Source organism: Hesperophylax consimilis, chromosome 22, assembly GCF_061612785.1.
Source record: "Hesperophylax consimilis isolate HC1 chromosome 22, BYU_Hcon_1.0, whole genome shotgun sequence".
Taxonomy (NCBI): domain Eukaryota; kingdom Metazoa; phylum Arthropoda; class Insecta; order Trichoptera; family Limnephilidae; genus Hesperophylax; species Hesperophylax consimilis.
Window position 1 is genome coordinate 21,530,146 of NC_142857.1, and position 22,362 is coordinate 21,552,507.

The following is a 22,362-nucleotide window of genomic DNA, read 5'->3' on the forward strand; positions in this document are numbered from 1 at the left end:
AGACGATGCAACAAACCGATTTCTTTCATAGAACCAACATTGGAAATAATTCTCCAATGCACATGTACGCAGTATAACTTAATATCTCACAATATAGACATTCTTAGCAATAACCTTCAGAAAATATCGAACAGAAGTAAAGCGTACGTTCATAAATTAATAAAAACTGAATATATCAGGAGCACCTCCTATCCTTATCATATATTCCTAATTCTCTCATCTTTATCTACTAGTTGGTTTTAAGACACAATAAAACTCATATTTCTAAGCAACTTTAGAATACAAAACTTTGGCTTAACTTCATACATTACCTGTCCTGTGTACGATGTTTGTTTCTTACAAATAAATAATGAATTTGAATAAACCTCCACCCGCCACTGAAAAGGCGTGAAATTAATTAGTTTTGAGTTATTTTTCCAAGATATAAACATCCTATATTGCTTGCTGTTCGCGAAATGAAAAGGAGTACGTGGTTAGAAAAATACAGATCTTACGTGATAGGTACTGTATGTTATATATTATTATAATAAACATTCAAACCAACTTTGCTCGTAGCAGACATGCGGTAAGAGGAAAGGAGGCGAAGGTGAAGGTTACCTTATGTAGTCATATTTCATAATATTCATTACACGCAGTTTTTTTGTGTTTTTTCTTATTTAAATCACTTCCTTACAATATTGTCACTTACTTTTTTTATGTTATATATCGTGGTGAAGTGTCTACTATATCGAAGGTTGTATTACGAGTATATTATTATAAAAATGATATTTCAAAATACTTTTACATTATCACATTTTTTTTTCTTCTTTTATTATCAATATAAAGTTTCTTTTACAGGTTTTTTTTTTCGATGTCTGTCTCACTAGGATAAACCTGTGTCGAGACAGACGTATTTGATACATTAAAAATGTTTACATATTTTTTGATACATTAATTATTTCACTACATTAAAGGTTGTCACAGTTTTTTTTTCGGTACGTTTATTGCAAACACATTTTTTGTGATATATTTATAAAGCCTTCATTATTGCATAATCATTCAGAACAGATGGACTTGATGAACCCATATATGAACCCATAGACATAAAAATTGATAGACCTGGTGATAGACAATCAGGAAACAGGAACAAACAAAGTTGCGAGGAGCAAGGGAGGCGGCGTGACCGTCTACCTTTACGTGATTCGTCAATAAATGAATCTGAAAGTAAACAGGGAACTCCCATTGTAATATCACTTATAATACATGCTTACGAATTACAAGTCCTTTTTACAACGGCACGCAAATTGCTGGCTGTACAAATCGGGTGAAGTTCAAAAGTTCTAGCTTGTTTCTAAAATTGATTATTTTGTTACACTATTTAGTTACACTTTTACAAATGTGCTATAATTTACCCATCTCACTAATTTTTAAGCGTCGCTATGCCAGGCAATTCGTTTAAAAACGAACATTCAGGGCCAGTGAAAGATTTAGCGAACGTTACTTTTCTACGCAGGGTCTGGTCATTTCGATATCCATTCTTCAGAGGTCAACGTACGACTGATGTAATAGTTTATTCAAAGCATCCTCGAACCCTTCTGGTGCCAAAAATATAGTCACGTGGTTTTCCTCCAGTTCGTCGAAATGATACCCAGATTTCATTAAAGGGCAATTCTATCAATTTTTATGTCAATGTCTTTCGTATAAAAACATCTATGTAATTATTATTTCTTCCCCTCGGTCAGATGTTCTATTTAATAAGTGAAATGTGAAGGTGGCCATTTTTTATCAGAACACGTGTGCATTACTCGTAAAAGTATAGCTGCTATTACGCAATGTTTTTGTAATTAGAATTGCTTTGTTTTTCTTCGATTAACATGGATAACTACCCCTTAAAGTTTCGCAGTATGAGCGCGGAACACTATGAATCTATAAAGAAGTGTGTCTGTGACTGTATTTTTTATACAAATCTACAGTTTTATTTCTAAAAAAGAGGAAAGTCACTCTCTACTTGAGAAAAACCACCCAAGCCCAGGCAACATACTTCAGCTATTTAATTTTTACACGAAATGTAGCAATATGAATTAATTTTTAGAGAAACAGTCTGTATTAATAATTGTATTCGGTATTGTTAAAAAAAACATTTCGAATGAAATGATTTTGAAAACAAAACAAGCATATTCTGGTTTTGCATGTCTTTGGCAACGGGCAGCGTGGCCGAGCGGTCTAAGGCGCTGGTTTTAGGCACCAGTTCGAAAGAGCGTGGGTTCGAATCCCACCGCTGTCAACACATTATTTTTACATCTTTTCCTGTATTTTATCGATTTTCTTGTCTCAAAACAATATGACAACTGCCCTTTTAAGCAACACTTTCACAGTCAACCCATCTTTCCTTCGGATTTCCTGCATAGAATTAAATAGTTTATTTTTTCTTAATTTTATTGATAAATACACAGTAATTTTTCAACAAACGACAAAAAAATATTATATTATAGTACTAACCTACTACATATTACAAAGAAATAACTGGAGATATTTTCAATTTCTATTAAAAATGTATTCTTGTGGTAGAAAAAAATACATATATTGTTTTTAATAAAAAAAAAAACAAATCATCGAACAGCAAATTGACATCTACAAATTTAGCTACAAATATGCTGACTTGAGGTCATTTTTCACGAAATCGGCGCTATATAAATCAGCCAGATATTACAATTATGTTACACCTGTATATTTACGTTTATTTTTGTAACAATATTATTTTTATGTGAATACCGCACAGGAGTCCCAACTGCTCCCAACCGTCTGGAACCAGTGATACTATGGCATCCCCAATTAGGGTATGTTGTGAAGCTGATGGTAGCTGTAACCTAGCTATTCAGATCTGGTCACCAAACTCGACTTAAAACATTTCAAGCAATGTTTAAATTCTGAGTGGCGATACTGAGAGTATTTTCCACTACGGAACGTGCCGCGATTAAACGACGCATTATTTTGAATTAATAAATTGTGAAATAACTCAAATTAATCAAATAAAATTTACATTGAACCCTTTACCTTCGGAAGCGTAAGGCTAAATTTAAGAAAAATCATATTTAAGGCGATGCACTACGTAGTAATTCAAAATCATGTGTTTTTGGTTTGAAAATTTGGTCACCTAGAAATGTTTCCGATGCTTTAATTAAATACTGCGAGTAGAATACATCTTGGCCTTTGAAATAATCGAGTATTTTTTAAATATAAGTCTTTTTATAAGCCAAGAAAAAATAATTTATAAGGTCTATGAAAACTGCTTTAAAGTTCAAAATCTCCTAGTTACGAACCCATTTTCGGTTTTGATTTTATTGTATAATGTGGCAAATTAAGTTGTATTTATAAAATGATCGGAAAAAAATTAAATATTATGCCTATTTATGCCTGAACATCCACAAAATAAAATAAGAAGCACTTTTTGGCCATGTTTTTTTCTTGCATAAATCAAAACAGGCGGATGATGTTAAGCGGGAATTTAAACCTTATCGCCATCTACGTAAGGGGTGTTATTGATAGTGGCTCGATTTAAAATATTACACTACGTAGTGCATCGCCTTAAAATAAGAACAAGCAATAAGGAGAAAAATACAAAGAAAAAAAACAGATAGAATAGAAAATAGAAGTACTACAAGTATATTATTATTAGGTACTTAGGTACTCTGAGTGTTAATCATTATTAATTATTAATATCATTTTAAAAGCATTTCAAAAATTCTTTTGACTTAATAAATCTGGACTGCTTATCTTATAAAATAATATGAAACCAAAGAATTTGAAACTACAGAGAACTAACTCTAAAATGAATGGTCAAGGCCAATGTCAGAAATGATTTCTTGCGGTTGGTTTTTTACACTGAACAATCTACGTTTTTTTATGATTGAGTTTTTATTGGGCTTTAAATATAGCGCTTTTTGCGTAGACTAATAGCGGGTTATGTCGGCCGCACTTGTCGCTTTGATCTCAGAGGAATTTATTAATTTTTACCCTTGAATTTAGCATTTTTTTGCTGATATTATATATATAGAAGTCAAATTCTTAGGTCAGACTTGTGATGGAATATATCGCAGGGAATTTATGTAGTTTTAATGGCGGTTTTTAAAAACTTCACATTACTATGTTGCTTCTAAGCTGAGAAAAAAATGAGTATTGCTAATTTATAAAGGGACCCGGAACACGTGTTCCGACATATAAATGTATTCTAAATTTACTAAAAGGCTCCGCGTAGTAAGCGCTCAAAGATGGTTTCAAAGGGAGAGAGAGAGAAAAAGAAAGAGATTAAGCGAAAATGGTGAAAATATTTAACAATACACGACTCGTTTGAAATAGAGCAAAAATCTCTCGACAAATGCATTTAAAGATACACTGCGAATTTTGTATGCCTATAACATATTAAATAACAGAAAAAACGTGCTTTTAATAATTTTCAGTGCTTACTTTGTGATTTTTTTCTATCGAGAGAATTTCATAAAATTAACGTTTCGGCATAACAAATTTATAGGTTTAATATTTTTTTGGAACTTAAAAACAAAGAGTTAACGAGAAACTTGTTATAAATCGGTAGAAATTGGGTATGCGGGGGCCTAACGTACATTCGTCAAAGGCCTCCAGTCTCGTTTTTATCCGGATTATTATTAATTTGAAACGATTCTTAATAAAATAGCAATACTCATTCAGTCGTCACCTTTTTAGAAGCAGTATTTTCCACTCTAATGATGTTAGTTGGATTTTTTTTCAAATATTGTCGGAAATTAGTAACCCGGGAATGTTTATCTTTCTTTTTTAATAAATTACTAGCGCAGACCCGAGTGGGAAGGTTTGTGAATCTCATTGCCTTTCAAAAACAAATATTAGTCATTTTTCTTTGTAAAATAATTGTATATTTTGTTGATAAATTAGAGAGATCTAATTTAATACAGAACTGGGAATAAAATAGCTACTCTAAATCAATATGCTGTGATTTTAATATAATGTACTCTGCGTGCAAAGTTGTATCTTCTCCAAGCTTAAACATTCTAATAGGCAGGTATATCTGTCAAAAAATTAAAGAAAACTAATACACATTTCAAATAAAGAATTCTTAAATAATAAAATAATTTGGTACCTACTTTATTGCTTGTCTGGTTTGATTATATCTACTTATCAGTTCCAAGTTTGAAACTTACACAGAAAGTAATACAATTTCAAATCACGCGTCTGGTATGATTATACTTATCAGTTCCAAGTTTGAAACTTACACTAAGACAGTAATACAAATTCAAATCACGCGTCTGGTATGATTATACTTATCAGTTCCAAGTTTGAAACTTACACTAAGACAGTAATACAATTTCGAATCACGCATGCAACCATTCACCGGCAACCGAAATTAGTATGTTCCATAGCCTATTAGCCTTATTAGCATTGTGAACAGTGTAGCGTAATTTGATAACTCCGACTTGACAACTCGCACTAGTCGCATTCTGCCAAAGCACATATCGGAATGGATGCGCTTTAGCGGTATAAAAATGGAGTAACAAAAATGGTTACCCTCTTGACAGCATTGACCGGACACGAACAGATAAACGTAATGCAAAGTGGTCGAGTCAAAACAGTTCGACCCGCTCAGTTAATAACGATGTATGACAGTATCGATGTTAGAGCGTTGGAAGTATTAATCAATTGAGAAATAACAAACAATAAAACAACTCAAAATACTGGTATTACCAGCTGCCTATACTGACATGTGCCTACACTGCCTACACGGTAATACCAGCTGCCTATACTGACATGTGCCTACACTACTTACACGGTAATACCAGCTGTCTATACTGACATGTGCCTACACTGCCTACACGGTAATACCAGCTGCCTATACTGACATGTGCCTACACTACTTACACGGTAATACCAGCTGTCTATACTGACATGTGCCTACACTGCCTACACGGTAATACCAGCTGCCAATACTGACATGTGCCTACACTGCCTACACAGAGAAAATTTACTAATCAAATGTTGCTAATTTATTAACAATCTGGTCATATTATTCGTATTCCTGTAAAAAATGGGACTGCAGACCTTTAACGAATGAATTGACTGGTTTCCAAAAAAACTGTTGGTAAAACACAAACATGTTATTACGATAAACACGTGTTCATAAAAATTATAATATTGTAACATTTTATCATTATATTTGACAGGAAAAGACACCTGCATGAAGACGTGTTCCGATCTATTCTGAATAGACTAATATTGTATTAAGAAATGGAATGCAATCAGGTATTCAACAGAATTTCAATAAATCATTTGTACTCATTATTACATTATTAGTTTCACGTTTTCTCATCTCCGTTCTCCTTCCACTACTCAAAGGCTCGTAATATGCATATGTAACTACCCCAAATTCCCATATGGGTTGCTATAGTCCCACTGGCTCCAGGCAGAAATGGTTAGGCTGATAGCAGCTGCTCAGCGGACAATCACATTAACACACATTGTTTAAAACAAAACGTGGGTTTCCCAACTGTTAAAGTTCATTTTCCTCATACCTGGTAATATCCGATATATTCCGAGAAGCGTGGCTACAATCACAAGAAAACAAGTCCGCTACAAGAGCTGTAGAGGAACAAAAGTTGACTTATGAAGGATTGAAAATAATTAATAAACATTGTACATACATATTTACTTAATACACGCTTACTTAATCTGTAAAAAGATGAATTATTTTAATTATCTTTAAAAAAACAATTTTCTAATTTGTGTACCTATGTTAATATTATGTTTGTATTTATTTCAAAAGTTTTTGATTATTGTTTAAAAAATCATTAGAACTAAATGTAAAGACTCCTCCCATAAACACGAGCTCCTGGAGCTCAACTTATGGAGAAATAGAATAATAATGAACAAATTATTTATAAGTCTGCATATTGTTATCATTTATAATGTTAAATAATAAAAAATAATAAAAAAATAAAAAAAATATATTTGTACGTACAATGTTTAAATAGACACTATAATTAATAAATTAAAAACATAGTTTAAAAAAAAGTTTTGCAAGTACACTATATTTTATTTTAAATTAAAAAATTATGGAGTAACACAAATTCATAAAATAAAATTTATTTGCCCACGCTGGGATTTGAACCTGCGACGTGGCGTAATGATATCTGCACACCTTTTTTTCTATCAAATAAAATATTTTAAGCTGGAAACTTCTTTCCCACCATGAGCTTTCAAATATCAATTTAGCAGCGGAATAGTGAAGTAATAGTCCTTTCAGGAATACGTGAACGAATGTAGATAGATTGTGAATGCCTCGCCTTAACAAACGGTGTCTGGAAACTAGTGGTACATGCGAGAATTTGTTGAATCACAAAAAACCCAAAAAACACTATTTTTTTCGATCTGAACTTATTTGCTCTTTTTACATCTATAAATCAAATTGTTAAAAAAACTTTTAATGCTGGCTCTACGCTTCGACGTATTTTAATCTGTTGTCATCTATACAAAAATCAATGGTTTTTTAAAATGATTTTAACCAATGTACAAAAGGATAAGTTTAGTTTGATTTGCGTTATATATCAGCTAAGAAAGGACAAGTTTATGAATGCATCTTTTCTGACGGCTGTGAAAAACTTATCTAAGACATTTCGCACCTCAGTTGGACAGACTTTTAACTTCACTTAACCTTGTTCTGAGGTGTGAGGTGTGAGGTGTTGCAAAGAGGATTTCCCATAATCTATTTACCGATTTCTGATTTTTGAGGTTGAATCTTGAGTGAGATACTTTATTTTAACTGAAAATATTTAAATAGGACGTAAACTTGCCATTTTGAATATATCTAAACGTCCAGATAAAACCATATACAATAAGCTAGGGAAGAATAATCCATTGCATTGAGGTTCTAACTACATTTCCCTAATGCCATTCTATAGGACCACGTTGTAATTTTACAAGAAATTAGATGAAGACGCAGTTAGATGAAGACGAAGTTAGATGAAGACGAAATTAGATGAAGGCGAAGTTAGATGAAGACGAAGTTAGATGAAGACTAAGTTAGATGAAGACGAAGTTAGATGAAGACCAAGTTAGATGAAGACGAAGTTAGATGAAGACTAAGTTAGATGAAGACGAAGTTAGATGAAGACTAAGTTAGATGAAGACGAAGTTAGATGAAGAATAAGTTAGATGAAGACGAAGTTAGATGAAGACTAAGTTATATAAAGACGAAGTTAGATGAAGACTAAGTTATATAAAGACGAAGTTTGATGAAGACGAAGTTATATAAAGACGAAGTTTGATGAAGACGAAGTTATATAAAGCCGAAGTTTGATGAAGACGAAGTTATATAAAGACGAAATTCGTCTTTATATAACGTTCAGACGAAGTTATATAAAGACGAAGTTTGATGAAGACGAAGTTATATAAAGACGAAGTTTTATGAAGACGAAGTTATATAAAGACGAAGTTATATAAAGACGAAGTTATATAAAGACGAAGTTAGATGAAGACGAAGTTAGATGAAGAAGAAGTTAGATGAAGACGAAGTTAGATGATGACGAAGTTAGATGAAGACGAAGTTAGATGAAGACAAAGTTAGATGAAGACGAAGTTAGATGAAGACGAAGTTAGATGAAGACGTAGTTAGATGAAGACGAAGTTAGATGAAGACGTAGTTAGATGAAGACGAAGTTAGATGAAGACGAAGTTAGATGAAGACGAAGTTAGATGAAGACGAAGTTAGATGAAGACGAAGTTAGATGAAGACGAAGTTAGATGAAGACGAAGTTAGATGAAGACGAAGTTAGATGAAGAAGAAGTTAGATGAAGACGAAGTTAGATGAAGACGTAGTTAGATGAAGACGAAGTTAGATGAAGACGAAGTTAGATGAAGACGAAGTTAGATGAAGACGAAGTTAGATGAAGACGAAGTTAGATGAAGACGAAGTTAGATGAAGACGAAGTTAGATGAAGACGAAGTTAGATGAAGACGAAGTTAGATGAAGAAGAAGTTAGATGAAGACGAAGTTAGATGAAGAAGAAGTTAGATGAAGACGAAGTTAGATGAAGACGAAGTTAGATGAAGACGAAGTTAGATGAAGACGAAGTTATATGAAGACGAAGTTAAGATAAAGTTAGAACCCTATCCAACTTAAGTGACGAACCACACTGCGCCTCTTAAAAACAACCAGTTGTCAGATACAAACAAAATGGCATTTAAAAGGTTCAAAGTGATGATAGAACCTTGTAAAATTTATGTAAGCTTTGAAAACTTGATGTTAGAACTTCGTCATACAAGTATCTATAGAAATGCATCACAAATGGCTCTGAAAGTTACCTTCGTCAAAGAAATAAGCAAAATTAATGGTTTTGCATTTAAAGGTCATTTAAAAAAATGTCAGTTAGAATCTTGTCCAACTAATTCCCACTTAACACAAAAGCTGATAATAACCTAGTACCGTCCAATTTTTGTAAAATTTGACTGTAAAAATTCCAGTCTCAACCTCTATTTTTTTAAAAATTTATTCTACAGAACCGACCCTAAATATGTTGTATATTCGACAGTTTCCCACTTGTAACACTAGTTTCCGGACACCATGTGTAATATTATCCAGCCTGCTCGTTCGACATACCTACCTGATAAAACAATTATTCTAGTTCGCTGACTCTCACGTTGTTGGAAGGGGTTTGTTGTTAAATCAAGTCCGGTTAAATCCCAAGCTAGAATAACAGGAAGCCACCGTAGGCCTACAAGTCTACAGAGCAGAAGATATCACATGAAAACCGGTACCAGTCTGCGAAACTCTTCGCAGAACACTTTGCAATGGGAGATTCTCTCCCTCTAACTTCTAACTCAGTGATGAGCAACACGCGGCCCGCGAGCCCATTTCATATGCCACATTTCTCTTCCTATCATATCTTGAATATACATTAGAGCAAACGCTACGGCTGTAAGTTATTTATATGGAAGATTAATAAAAACATTCCCTTATCATTCAAATGTTTTAAGTAAAACGGTTTAAAAATTCTATAAAAGATTTCCGGGTGCTATGATTAAATGTTTGACAGATTATTTATAGATAAATTAACAGATAGATTAAGAATCTGTCTTACAAAATATGAAAGAGTAACGCAAAAATCTTTTTTCTGTCTATTTTAAAGCATTTGCTCCCGTGTTCCGAATTTCTACCGACTCAAATCATTCTCTTGACCACTGTTTTTAAGTTCCTAAAAAAATATATGTTGGTTTTGAAATTCCCTCGATAGAAAAACATATGCAAATCGTGCTCCGAAAATTATGAAAAACACAGGTATGAATAAATTCCCAGTGTATCTTTAAATGCAACTTCAGCATTTTTCGAGTGATTTTTGCTCTATTTTAAACGAGTCGTGTTTTATTAAATATTTTCACAATTTTCGCTTAATTATTATGTTTTTTTTTTAAATTAGCGCGCTAACTCTAATTCATACTTAAATATCTCCCTTTCAAACCATCTTCTTTTTTTTTACTACGTTTACTTAATATCTGAACCTTAGAATGACAAAATCGACAGAATTTATTGCTTTGGCCTAGGAGTAAAAAAAATTCCGATTTGTTTTTGCGTTTTATGATTGTTATATTAAAAATTTTCGGTTTCGGAAAATATATATAGGTTTGCGACATCACCGACTGCAATTTGAACAGTGTCAAATTTTATGTACCCTACCCCCTGCGGCCCGCAAATAAAAATAAAATTGATAAATTGGCCGTTCGGTTAAAAGGTTGGTTATCACTGTTCTAGCTGGTTCACCTTGAGTTGGTCTAACCGCGAGGCGGACATTTCGTCCTTGGAAAGTTCAAAGCTATAGCTTGTACCTCGAGCTTATAGCTTATAATGTAACTTATAACTGGAGGAATGTCGGAACTAATAAAGCAGGTAGGTGGTAGTTAATACAAAATTATATCTCTGGTTTATTGCAGTGTAGGAGGAAATCTATCTTTGTTTCAATGGAAATATTTAAAATTTCGTAATCGATCGATGGATATAATAATAATACGAAATTATTATCGTTATTAAATTCTATTAGAAAATTAATTTAAATGTTTTGTTTGGCACCTAGATTTATTGAGATAAATAATTTGAGTTGAATTGATAAATAGTTTTACAAATTAGTAGATATTTATTTATTTGAAGACAATAATATAATATAATAATATTTTTAATATTTATTTATTAGGGACTCTCAAACGAATTCTTTTTCTGATTTTTCTGTTATAATATTTTTTTTGTTATTCTGTTATTTTATAACAGAAAAATCAGAAAAAGATTCGGTCGCAACTAAGAATTGAACTCAGGACCTCAGCCTTGTCGGGGTCTTGCTCTACCACTGAGCTAATTCGACCCTACCCCCCCTCGGTCATATATAACTATATCATACTTCGATTAAAAACTAACAATAATGTCTCCATTTTCTTAAAGCATTTTTGTATTGACTGCTATATTTATGTATGATTGCAAGATTTTTCTAAAACTTTTTTAAAAAATTTATATTTTATTTCAAGTTAAAAGAAGTATAAACATTTCACTTTCTTTACTGAAAAGTACATTAAAAATAAACATCTAAATATAATTGTTTACTACCATTAAATACCTGTAACTACCAGTAACTTCATGTAACTACATGTAACTTAAATAAGTACATTTTACTCTTACTCGCAAATATTAAGGCCCCGTAGTAAGCGTTCAAAGATGGATTAAAAGGGAGATATATAAATACGAATGTTAGAGGGAGCGCGCTAATATTAAATAACGATAATAATTAAGCGAAAATGGTGTAAATATTTTTTTAAATACGATTCGTTTGAAATAGAACAAAACACTTTCGACAAATGCTTTAGTTGCATTTAAAGATACACTGTGAATTTTTTCATACCTATAACATATTAAATAACAGAACAAAACGTGTTTTATATAATTTTCTGAGCTTACTTTGCGATTTTTTTCTATAGAGGGAATTTAGTATAATTAACGTTTCGGCATAAAAAATGTACAAATATTATCTTAATTATTAAATATTAAAGAGTTAACGAGAAACTAGTGATAAATCGGTAGAAATTGGATGAAACAGTTTTTTCTTAAATATATTCATTCTGTTTACTGATGTCAGGCTATTAGTAGCGGGTGAAAGGATAAATCATCAAAATGATAATTCATCACATCTTTAAAAAGTTAATAAAGTCATGGAAAGTGATGAAACAAAAAAAATATTAACTGGGTTATGTAGGTTAGGTTAGGTTGGGTTAGGTTTAAATATATTTTCTTCATCGTTTCTAATGATTTTATATAACTTTTTAAATGCGTGTTGAATTGTCACTGTGTTGAGTTATCATGGAACCTTGGTAGCGATAGCGTCATTACGTTATTATTGGTACGATAGCGTAACTTGACAGCATCTTGAAAGAATTGTATATTCAAATACGACCGAATGAGGTAGGATCGATTTAGCTCAGTGGTAGAGCACTTCCCCGGCAAGGCTGAGGTCCTGGGTTCAATTCCTAGATGCAATTGAATCTTTTTCTGATTTTCCTGTTACATGTTTTCGTTTGAGAGTTGCTAATATTGTCTTCAATGATCAAACATATTTAATTATTCGGCATCGTTTTTATTAATTACTAGAGCAGACCCGTGAAAAATCACTGGATATTATAATTATTTTTGATTGCAGGATTTGTGTAACTTCGGATTGTTTAACAAAATCTTTAAATAAAAAACCCTGGGGTCAACAAAACACTTATTGGCCATTTATTTAATGATAAATTACAATGAGATCGGATGGCTGTATTAGCAGGAGGAACTATTTTCTACGCATGGTCTTGCAGCATTCAATTTATGTCGATTGCTCCCCGACCACGTGGGACGGCGGGTTTAGTGTAAGCGTATCTTGTCATCTCAGTCACAACCGTGATGTAGAATGCAGTAGGTATTTCATATTCGTAAACGCTGCCCGATCCTATATATATTTCGTTCATACACGCATGTTTTTTTAATGTCTATCTTCATCATGATGGCCTTCATGGTCGAGGGGTAAGGCTCTTGACTAGCAAGCCAGAGGACGCGAGTTCAAATCCCGGTTTCCCGATCAATTTTTGTTATTTCATAATTTACAAATTTAATTATTAATATATATGGTATATTTGCGGCACGGAAGATACTCTCAGAATCGCCCTGGTGTAAGACCACCACACAGAATTGAAACGTTGCTTGAAATGGCTTTAGCCATGTTTGGTGACCAGATGTGAAGATCCAGATACTTCCCTATCTTCGTCTTCCCCATCTCATGCACCTCTCCATTACCTTTAACCTCACAACAATCCCTAATTGGGGATGCCATAGTCTCACTGACTCCAGACGGTAAAGAGCAGATGGGACTGCGGTGCGGTTTCGCACAAAAATAAAAATAATATTTGGTTAATTTTTTTAGAAAATAACTTGAGTATTAATATACACGGTGTCCGGAAACTCGTAGTACAAGCGGGAAACTGGAGAATCTACACCACATGGGGAACCCAAAAAAACATAAAGTTTTTTGATTTGAGCATTTTCAAAAAAAAAAAAAAAACCAAAAAAAAATATTTTTCGGCTATTTTAGGGTTAAAGTTTTTTCTGGTGTTTAGGGTTGAATAACAGATGTTTTAACCCTGCAGAGCAGAAATATTTTATGATTACACCGGGTTAAATGAAGGGTGATTTCAAAATAATGCTTCAAATCCGAGTTTCTTCATTTGTTTTACTTTCAAATAGTTTTAATTAGTTGGGTACTTTGATCTTCAGTAATAATTTATAAGAATTTGATTAAAAAAAAAAAAAAATCATTTTCAAACTCGATTTACTCGATAACGAAAGCTCAAATAAAATAAAAAATATACTACAAAATCGACTCCAAATGTGATGTAGATTCACCAGTTTCCCGCTTGTACTACGAGTTTCCGGACACCCTGTATAATTAACTTTTAAACTCTTCAAATTTAAAAGTTAATTTTGAAGTTCTGTAAAATATTTTTTCAAGTTCTGTTATTATTTCAGTTTTGTCAAGCAACAGACCTATAATAATATAATAACAGATCTTGAATATGTCTTTCACAGAACCCGAAAATGATCGTTGAAATTTGATGAATTGTTCGAATTCTCCGAAACAACCGTGTGCGGTGAAAGACGAAATGAGAGACATGGATGAAGTAAAACAAAGGGTGATCTCTCAAGTGACAGTTTTACAAATATTAATTTTTACTTTTTAGCACGAGGCGACTGTCCAAATTGCCAAACGGCCACACGAGTAACACCACTGATTAACAACACACGAGTAGTGACACATTATCATTGCAAGTTGTAAGGTAAAGGAAGTATGTCCTGTAACAGGTGACAGTTGACAGTTGACAAGACATTAAGCCACTTATCCGAGTCAAATTGAGGAAATCAATGGCATTGTTTTCGTGCAGCTATTTACTTGCTGAAATACAAAATACAAACGAAGGCTAATTTTTTTTCACTACCATGACGTGTTTTTGAATTAAGCTGAGGATTGCATCTAACTGTGTTGTTGAAATGATAATCTACGACATAAGTCTATTTCTACGACACACGAGGGTAGGCAGTGCTGGTGGGACACCACAAAACTCTGTTCTGACCCAGTTCTCTTGTTTCACCAACATTTTGACATCTACAAAACCGTTCCACGGCAAAACAGAACACTCACAAAAAGTGATGTAAACGAAAATTAACATTTTTATTTATACATCAGTTCCAAATTTGGAAACTAATATCAAAATTGAAACAAATCTGAGTTCATAGCACCAGACTTACAATCACAGACAGACCCACAACCGAAATTAAATGTTTTTTTCCGGTTACCCACCGTCTAATAAACACTCTTCTGTACTTTCGTCACTCTATACCCATTTGGTTTACTTGATCGTGCCATGCCTTGTTATGCATAATACACATGTACATGGTTTTCCAATAAGAGGTGTTAGTTTGATATTCAATCGTAAAAGATCAATGGTTTCGTTGCTTGTGTGGCACGTAGCGCCGTCTTGTTGAAAGTAAACGTTATCCAGATCAATACCATCGAATTCCGGCCACAAAAAATCATTAATTATCTCTCAATAGCGCAATCCATTCACCGTAACTGTTGGTCCAGCCTCATTTTCGAAAAAGTAAGGTCTAATGACTCCGTCGGACCATAAACCGCACCAAATAGTTAAGCATAAAGAGGCTTTTCAACAATAACTCTTGGGTTTTCCGAGCCCCAGATGCGACAATTTTGCTTGTTGACGAAGCCACCGAGGTGGAAATGGGCCTCATCACTCAAGATGATTTGCATTTGATTCACTCAAGTGAATTTTAATAATTTCAATGCGTTGTTGAAGCGTGTATCGTTCCATTTTTATCAATGGCGTAGTTTCTACTTGTCAAAAATCAAAAATTAACAGCTTCAAAAGTAACATCTACCGAAATAGAGGGCTATTTAAAATAACACATCTTATTGGAAAACCCTGTATTTATCTCTATATTAAAGTATCCGAAATCTTCTCCCTCCAAAATTATGATGTATAAATGATTTTACAATTTTTTAATAACCTATACGATTACTGTCTATGAATCCGTAGGTCGCTAGTTTAAACTCGGCGTGCTCAAATACATTTTATTTGATTAATTTCTGTTATATCACAATTTATTCATTCAAAATAAAATATATTAAGTAGGTAAATACAAATATTATTTACATGCGATTAAATTTGGAATCAACTCCTTACGAAACTTCTCATATAAGCAATACAATGCATTACCTAGTAACATAAAACTTCATGTGAGAAACAAAAAAACATTTGCAAAAGTTCTTGAAGGATATTTTCTCAGCATCTTTATTAACCAGTGAAACAATCTTTCATTGTAACTCTAACTTCTGTATTTATGAAATCATTTTCAATTAACTGTGTCTAGTCTGTTTCAAAATCAACGTATCTTCTCTGAACTCCATTTTAAATTCCTATTCCTCTATAAAAATATTTTCTTTTTAATTTGTACAAATGTTGTCTTTCGCGAAATAACTTTTATAAAACTCATTGGGAATAACATATTATGAATGTATTATTTTGCTATATATTATCACTTAAATAAATTAAAAAATATATTTGTAGTTCGTTTACTACCTTTCCGAATCGAAACTTTGCTTGAAATGGCTTTAGCCGGGCTTGGTGACTACATCTGAATAGCCAGGTACTTCCTCACGTTCGTTTTTCTCCATCTACTTCCCCTCCCCACTGCCTTTATCCTCAAAACATACTCTGATTGGGGAACCCTGATGCCACAGTCTCTCTGGCTCCAGGGAGCAATTGATTTCAAAATATGTTTATGCATTGTAAGGAGGTACCTACTAAGACAAACATAGGTAAAGTCTTTAAAAATATGCTAACTGATGTTAAATAATTAGTTATCATTATGCAAACATTGCATGTAGTTGATTCGATAACGAAACCAAAAAGTTTTTTTCAATTACGTTTACAATCGAAATTCTCTTTCTGTAATGATTAGTTTGCATAAATATGTGTAAAGATGGTTTGTATTGACCCCAAACCACAGAGGCGAGACGCCATTGTACCCTCGGACAAGTGACGGACCAATCAGCGTTGCGGCTTCTATCCATTTCTTATATTATTATATGCTAATCGAGACGACTCTGAATGCTGAATGAATGAATGCTAAATCTTGTGAACAATCGGTAGACAATGTAGATGTCATTAGCCAATGAAGTGGAATTATGTATTTTTCCCCTGATTACTTATTACAATGCAACTTTTTATCTCTTTATGAACGAGAAGAGATTTATGATCGTGTTAATTGTAAATGCCGCAAAGGGGCGAATATTACTGTTTAAATTATTACTGATAAACTTTTCAATTACAATAATGAAATAATTACCGATTGACTATAATTACGCGTGCTGCGTACATATACAGATATAGATCAATTTGAAGAAAATATTATTTTCTTATTTCATAACATGCCATTGCCATCAAAAATAGTTTTTAACATTCCCTTGTTTTTTGTAGCTCTTTCAGTTCAGTCCAAAAAATTAAAACCAGTATCCCGAAAATCACTTTGTATGCCTTAAAGGTACTGCATATTCAAACTCCTGGAAAAACCAGATCTCTGATTTTAATGATTGATTTATTTATTTTGAAAAGATACATTACATTATATGGAAGGAAACTTTTGACTGTCCAACAGGGAAAGTTTCCCTTTTAGACAGGTTTCAAATTATAATACATGTTCACAATTACAATTACATAACGGTAATATTACAAAATACATGATAGTAACACAATTACATAATAGTAACACTATCTTATTGAATAATTATGACAAGCAATTTGAGTAGGTAATACACTAATGGCGAATACAAAAAAAATAAAAATTGAGTAAAATTTAAAATTTGAGAGAAAATTAGTATGTAAAAACGAAGATAGGTACAACTAGGCGTTCGCGATAAATAATTTTCAGATTACATTTTTAGTAATATTTTGGAATCAGTCCTGCCTAGATCTAATAACCATTTTGTTATTTTTGGACAGAAGGATGACAATTCACACAGTTTCAGCTGTGAAGGAATTTTGTTATATATTTTAGGACCGAGATATGAGAATAGTTTTTGATAAGCCGCTCTGTTGGTTGTTTGAACGGAAAGGTAATTTCTTCCCTTTTTGATGTTTGTGTTCGGCTGTTTTCATTTTGTTTCTATTTTTATGAATTTGGATTACTATTTTTTTATATAATTCTGTCGGGCATGTAGATTGTAATGGTATTGCGAATTTATTGACAAAACAAAAAGCATCCAACCCTATTTTTACCCTCATAAACCTCATTCCCCTATAACTGACATTTTCCATCATCAAAGATAGATCACGCAATTTTTGAGCAGATGCACATGCTGGCCAATCCAAGGGAGTCTGCATGCCTCAATACAAAGGACTATCCCATCGAAACCGTAGTTTCAAAAATTCCTCCATTTTTCCAAAAAAAAATACTTACTTTTTCGCGTGAGAATTGAACATTGTTCCGTTTCCTTCCACATTTTTTTAATTCACATGCTTGACTCCCCAGATATAATTTCCTTTAGTCTAGAAGTGGGAACCTTAGATCACGTATTTTTTGGTTGTCCCTCTCTAAACATATATTCTCTCTTCTAGTAAGCCTTATCTAAAAGCGCCTCCCCTCCGTTCAACATCTCATCTCTTCTAAGTCTGAACTCGTCTCCAATCTTCCATACAATTATGAAATTTTCCCATTTCATTAAAATTAATATTTAAATTCACCTTCCCTCTCTTCATAATTTGAAACGATAATATGATTTAAGATTTTCGATTGACATATCTGCCCTGATGATGGACACTGTAACGTTGTCCGAAACGTTGGCTAAAGAAAGAGTTAGCGCAACACGGCTTAACACCCCAAAAACAAAACAAAAATGAAACTATAATGTCCTAGAAAACCATTTTTTCATTGAAATTAAAAGTAATCAAAACTATATATTTTTGATAATAAAACAGTTCTGGTATTTTTATTAAAATATACCTACACAATAAATATATAACAAATTAAAATATAAATACACGTTTGAGTTGCATCTTCCGTTATTTCATCAATAGTAGCATTCGATGCTGTTTGCGAAGGTAATAAAGTAACAATCGACCCGCACAGAGTTTTGGCGGCCGGGTGAAAAATGCCGACGAGTCGCGAGCGTCCCGAAAGCGTCGTTATCGCGTCCCGTTTTCTCAAGCTTGGTGCGCAAGAGTCGGTTTCAGTCACTTTCAGTCACTTTTATCCCCCTAGGCGTTGACTAAATATAATACGAAGCATGTGGATAAGGTTCCAGCATGGCAACAAAAACAATTACCACATACGAAATTAATACACTCAGCAGCTCAGTGTCCTTGACAACCTGTTTTCACTTATAACTCGACATTTAAATATTAAATAAATTCACGTGCTATTTTTTTATACATTCGATAACCGGCAACGGAAACGCTAATAAAAAACAAAAGCTATCTATCACTGTCCCTGTTGGTCGGCCTTGGGAGTATTATAAGCGCCCCAGGCTAAATTATTTGCTAAAATGGATAATAGTATAATGGAACATGGTTTTTGGGTAGTGTTTCTCTTATTTAAGTAAATCTTGTCAAAGTTTGACACTGTCTAAATAACAATAAGAATTCGTTTAGCTTAAAATTCCATTATTCACCTATATATTTTTTTTCATATTTTGTACCCTGAATATATAAACGGTTCCATGATAACTCAACACAGTGACAATTCAACACACTTTTATGATATAAAGTCATTAGAAACGATGAAATTTTTTTTAACCTAACCTAACCTACTTAACCCAGTTAATAAAGTTTTTGTTTCATCACTTTCCATGACTTTATATAACTTTTTAAGGATGTGATGAATTATCATTGTGATGATTTATCCGGTCACCATATAAACATATTTTCTTACTAGCTGAAGTCCCTTTACACGGAGTTAAATGTAGTTATAATTTTCCTCTTATTTTGAACGACAAATGTGCAAAATTACATCAAGAAATATCAAGATTTTGCTTTAAAGGGTGGGAAAAGGGGACGGTGATGGTTTGTCGAAATCTTGGGTAGAAAGCCACTTTCCTTATGTTTTAAAGGTTGAGTGTGCAAAATTTCATCAATCAGAAAAATAACTATAAATTTATGACTCATAACTACTGTGAACTTTTAAAATTTAAAAAAAAATGGTTTTACTGAGGATTTAACCTTCCTATACAGGAACTGGAGTCAACCGCGCTAAAAACTGAGCCAAATCCCAATTAGGTATGACATTTTTTTTTGTAATTTGTTTTTGGGGTTATATGCCGTGTTGCGCTAACTCCTTCTTTAGCCAACGTTTCGGACAGCATTGCAGTGTCCATCATCAGGGCAGATGTGTTATAACTGTCCGAAACGTTGGCAACACGGCATAACACCCCAAAAACAAATAGCAAAAATACTTTTGGCCGTGAAAATCTTACATCATATTTGACATTTATTTCGTATAAACTGCTATAATGTAATCCAATTTCAGAGAAATGCGTATACGTCCGCCTGAGTGATTACCACGAGTTCATATAATGCATTGTCATCGAGAAATAGTTTATCTACTCGATTAGATGTCGGGAAGCGGGTAAATTTTTAATTCCAATATTCCTACAATATTCAATATTCCTTCCAATATACGTACTTCATTCATACATACAAGAAAACAAAAGTGAAATTCAAAAAGATAAATATTTAATTGAAAAAAAGCTATGTTGCCCACCACAGACACTCTTCCTTACATATATAACATATATGTATATTGATAAATAAAAATAATAATATAATTATTATTATGCCATGAAAATCCCAATTACGAGTAAGTATCAAAAACGTACCATTATACGAAGTAATTGATATCACATTGGCCTTGACGTTGCTTCAAAATATTTCATTGCACAAAGCTATTATTAATTTTAGAAGGTGCATTGCATAAAATGAACAAAATCATGCAGAATATTTTATTCGTTTTTGTAGATTGTTGAGATTATAATTCATCATTCGATTATAATGACAAAATTAGCTTTTGAGTTATTTAAGTGTTTGAAGTTATTTTCACGCTTTGTCTTAACCCGTCGAGTCACCTGAAAGACAAAAGATATAATCATGATCGCGAACTGCTTTATTCACTCACCTGATTTATTAGAAAGCATTGCATTCTGTTGCCAAGAACGAAATAACAGATCGAATACCTTATCTTCTCTAAATACAGGGTTTTCCAATGAGTTGTTATTTTGATATTCAAAGAGCTATCGAGAGATGATTAATGATTTTTTATGGCCGGAATTGGATGGTATTGATCTGGACAACGTTTACTTTCAACAAGACGGCGCTGCGTGCCACACAAGCAACGAAACCATTGATCTTTTACGGGAAAAGTTTCCGCACCGTGTTATCTCTCGAAGAGGTGATCACAATTGGCCACCGAGATCTTGTGATTTAACACCTTGCGACTCTTCCTTTGGGGCCACGTGAAAGAGAAGGTCTACGCCAACAGTCCAGCGTCGATTCAAGACCTCAAAGTTGGAATTCGTGAGGCTATCGAGGACATAAGGCAGCCACTTTGCGATTTGGTTATGGAAAATTTCATGAAAAGGATATGGTCCTGTAGACGTGGTCGTGGTGGTCATTTGGCTGATGTTATTTTTCACTATTAACGGCATACCTTCCTCTTTATAATGAAATAAACATTCGATCATTTATATTAAAAAATGACATTTTTCTTTGAATATCAAAATAACACCTCTTATTGGAAAACCCTGTAGTATAAAATAAAGTCGCTATCCGCGTCTGTCTGTTTGCGCGCTTAGTTCTTCTAAACTACCCAACGGATTGTGAAAAGGTTTTCAAGCATCATTTAGAAAATTTCTTCCGGAAGGTTTATATAAATAATACATGTATATTATATTTATAAAAGTAGAGAAAAGTCGATGTTTTGTAATCATGTCGTAAAAAAAAATATTTTCGGGTGCTTACATTGCTAACGCGGGCTAAAACTTATGAGATTTTTTTTTTATAATATATATATATTTTTTTTTTTAATAATATTTAATATTAAATTTACAATTACATGTTATTACATTACATTAAGATTATTTTCTTTTTATTACAGTACATCGTGATACACCTTTTTTTAGAGCAAATGCTCGTGTTAAAAAGGCGGAGAAACGCGTGTAAATAGTAATTTAACATATTTTTTCAGAGAGTGTAATGATAATGAAAAGAATTTTTATTTTTTAATATAACAAAATAAAAATTTTATATGTAACAAAATTTTATCAAATAGAAAAGAGAAAAGGATGTAAAAGAAAGAAAGAGATAAGAATAAGAAATAAGAGAAAAGGATTTCAATATAATAATAATTGAGAGATTATATTGTCTTTTTAAGTATAAACGATTTTAATATGCTATTGATATAGTGCTTTTATTGAGCTTTTGAATTTTTTATAATTCATTTCCAATCTTAAGTTAAGAGGTAATTGGTTAAACCATTTGACACCAAAATATTTATAAAATTGTTGGGCTGTGGTGGTGTTACAGCGCGGGATAGTTATAGAGCCAAGAATACTTTGTCTATTGCTGTTCGAAAAAGTTATTAAGTTGTCAATGTTGAAACAATCTTTATGTATTTGAAAAAGAGTTATTTTTTTATAAATAATATGAAGTGAAGGGACTTTAAATTCTTGAAATAATCTAATTGTGGGGTAATCATACGGTTTTTTCAAAATTAT

At 32.7% G+C, this 22,362-nt stretch overlaps 1 protein-coding gene and 1 non-coding gene across 2 annotated transcripts in view; both read left to right on the top strand.

Annotated features, from left to right (window-relative positions):
• Window positions 1-22,362, top strand: part of LOC149413229 (uncharacterized) — a 98,567-nt gene that overhangs the window by 24,138 nt on the left and 52,067 nt on the right. The window lies entirely within an intron of this gene.
• TRNAL-UAG (transfer RNA leucine (anticodon UAG)) lies at window positions 2,184-2,263 on the top strand. Its single transcript has one exon. It is a non-coding gene; the product is annotated as a tRNA-Leu (tRNA).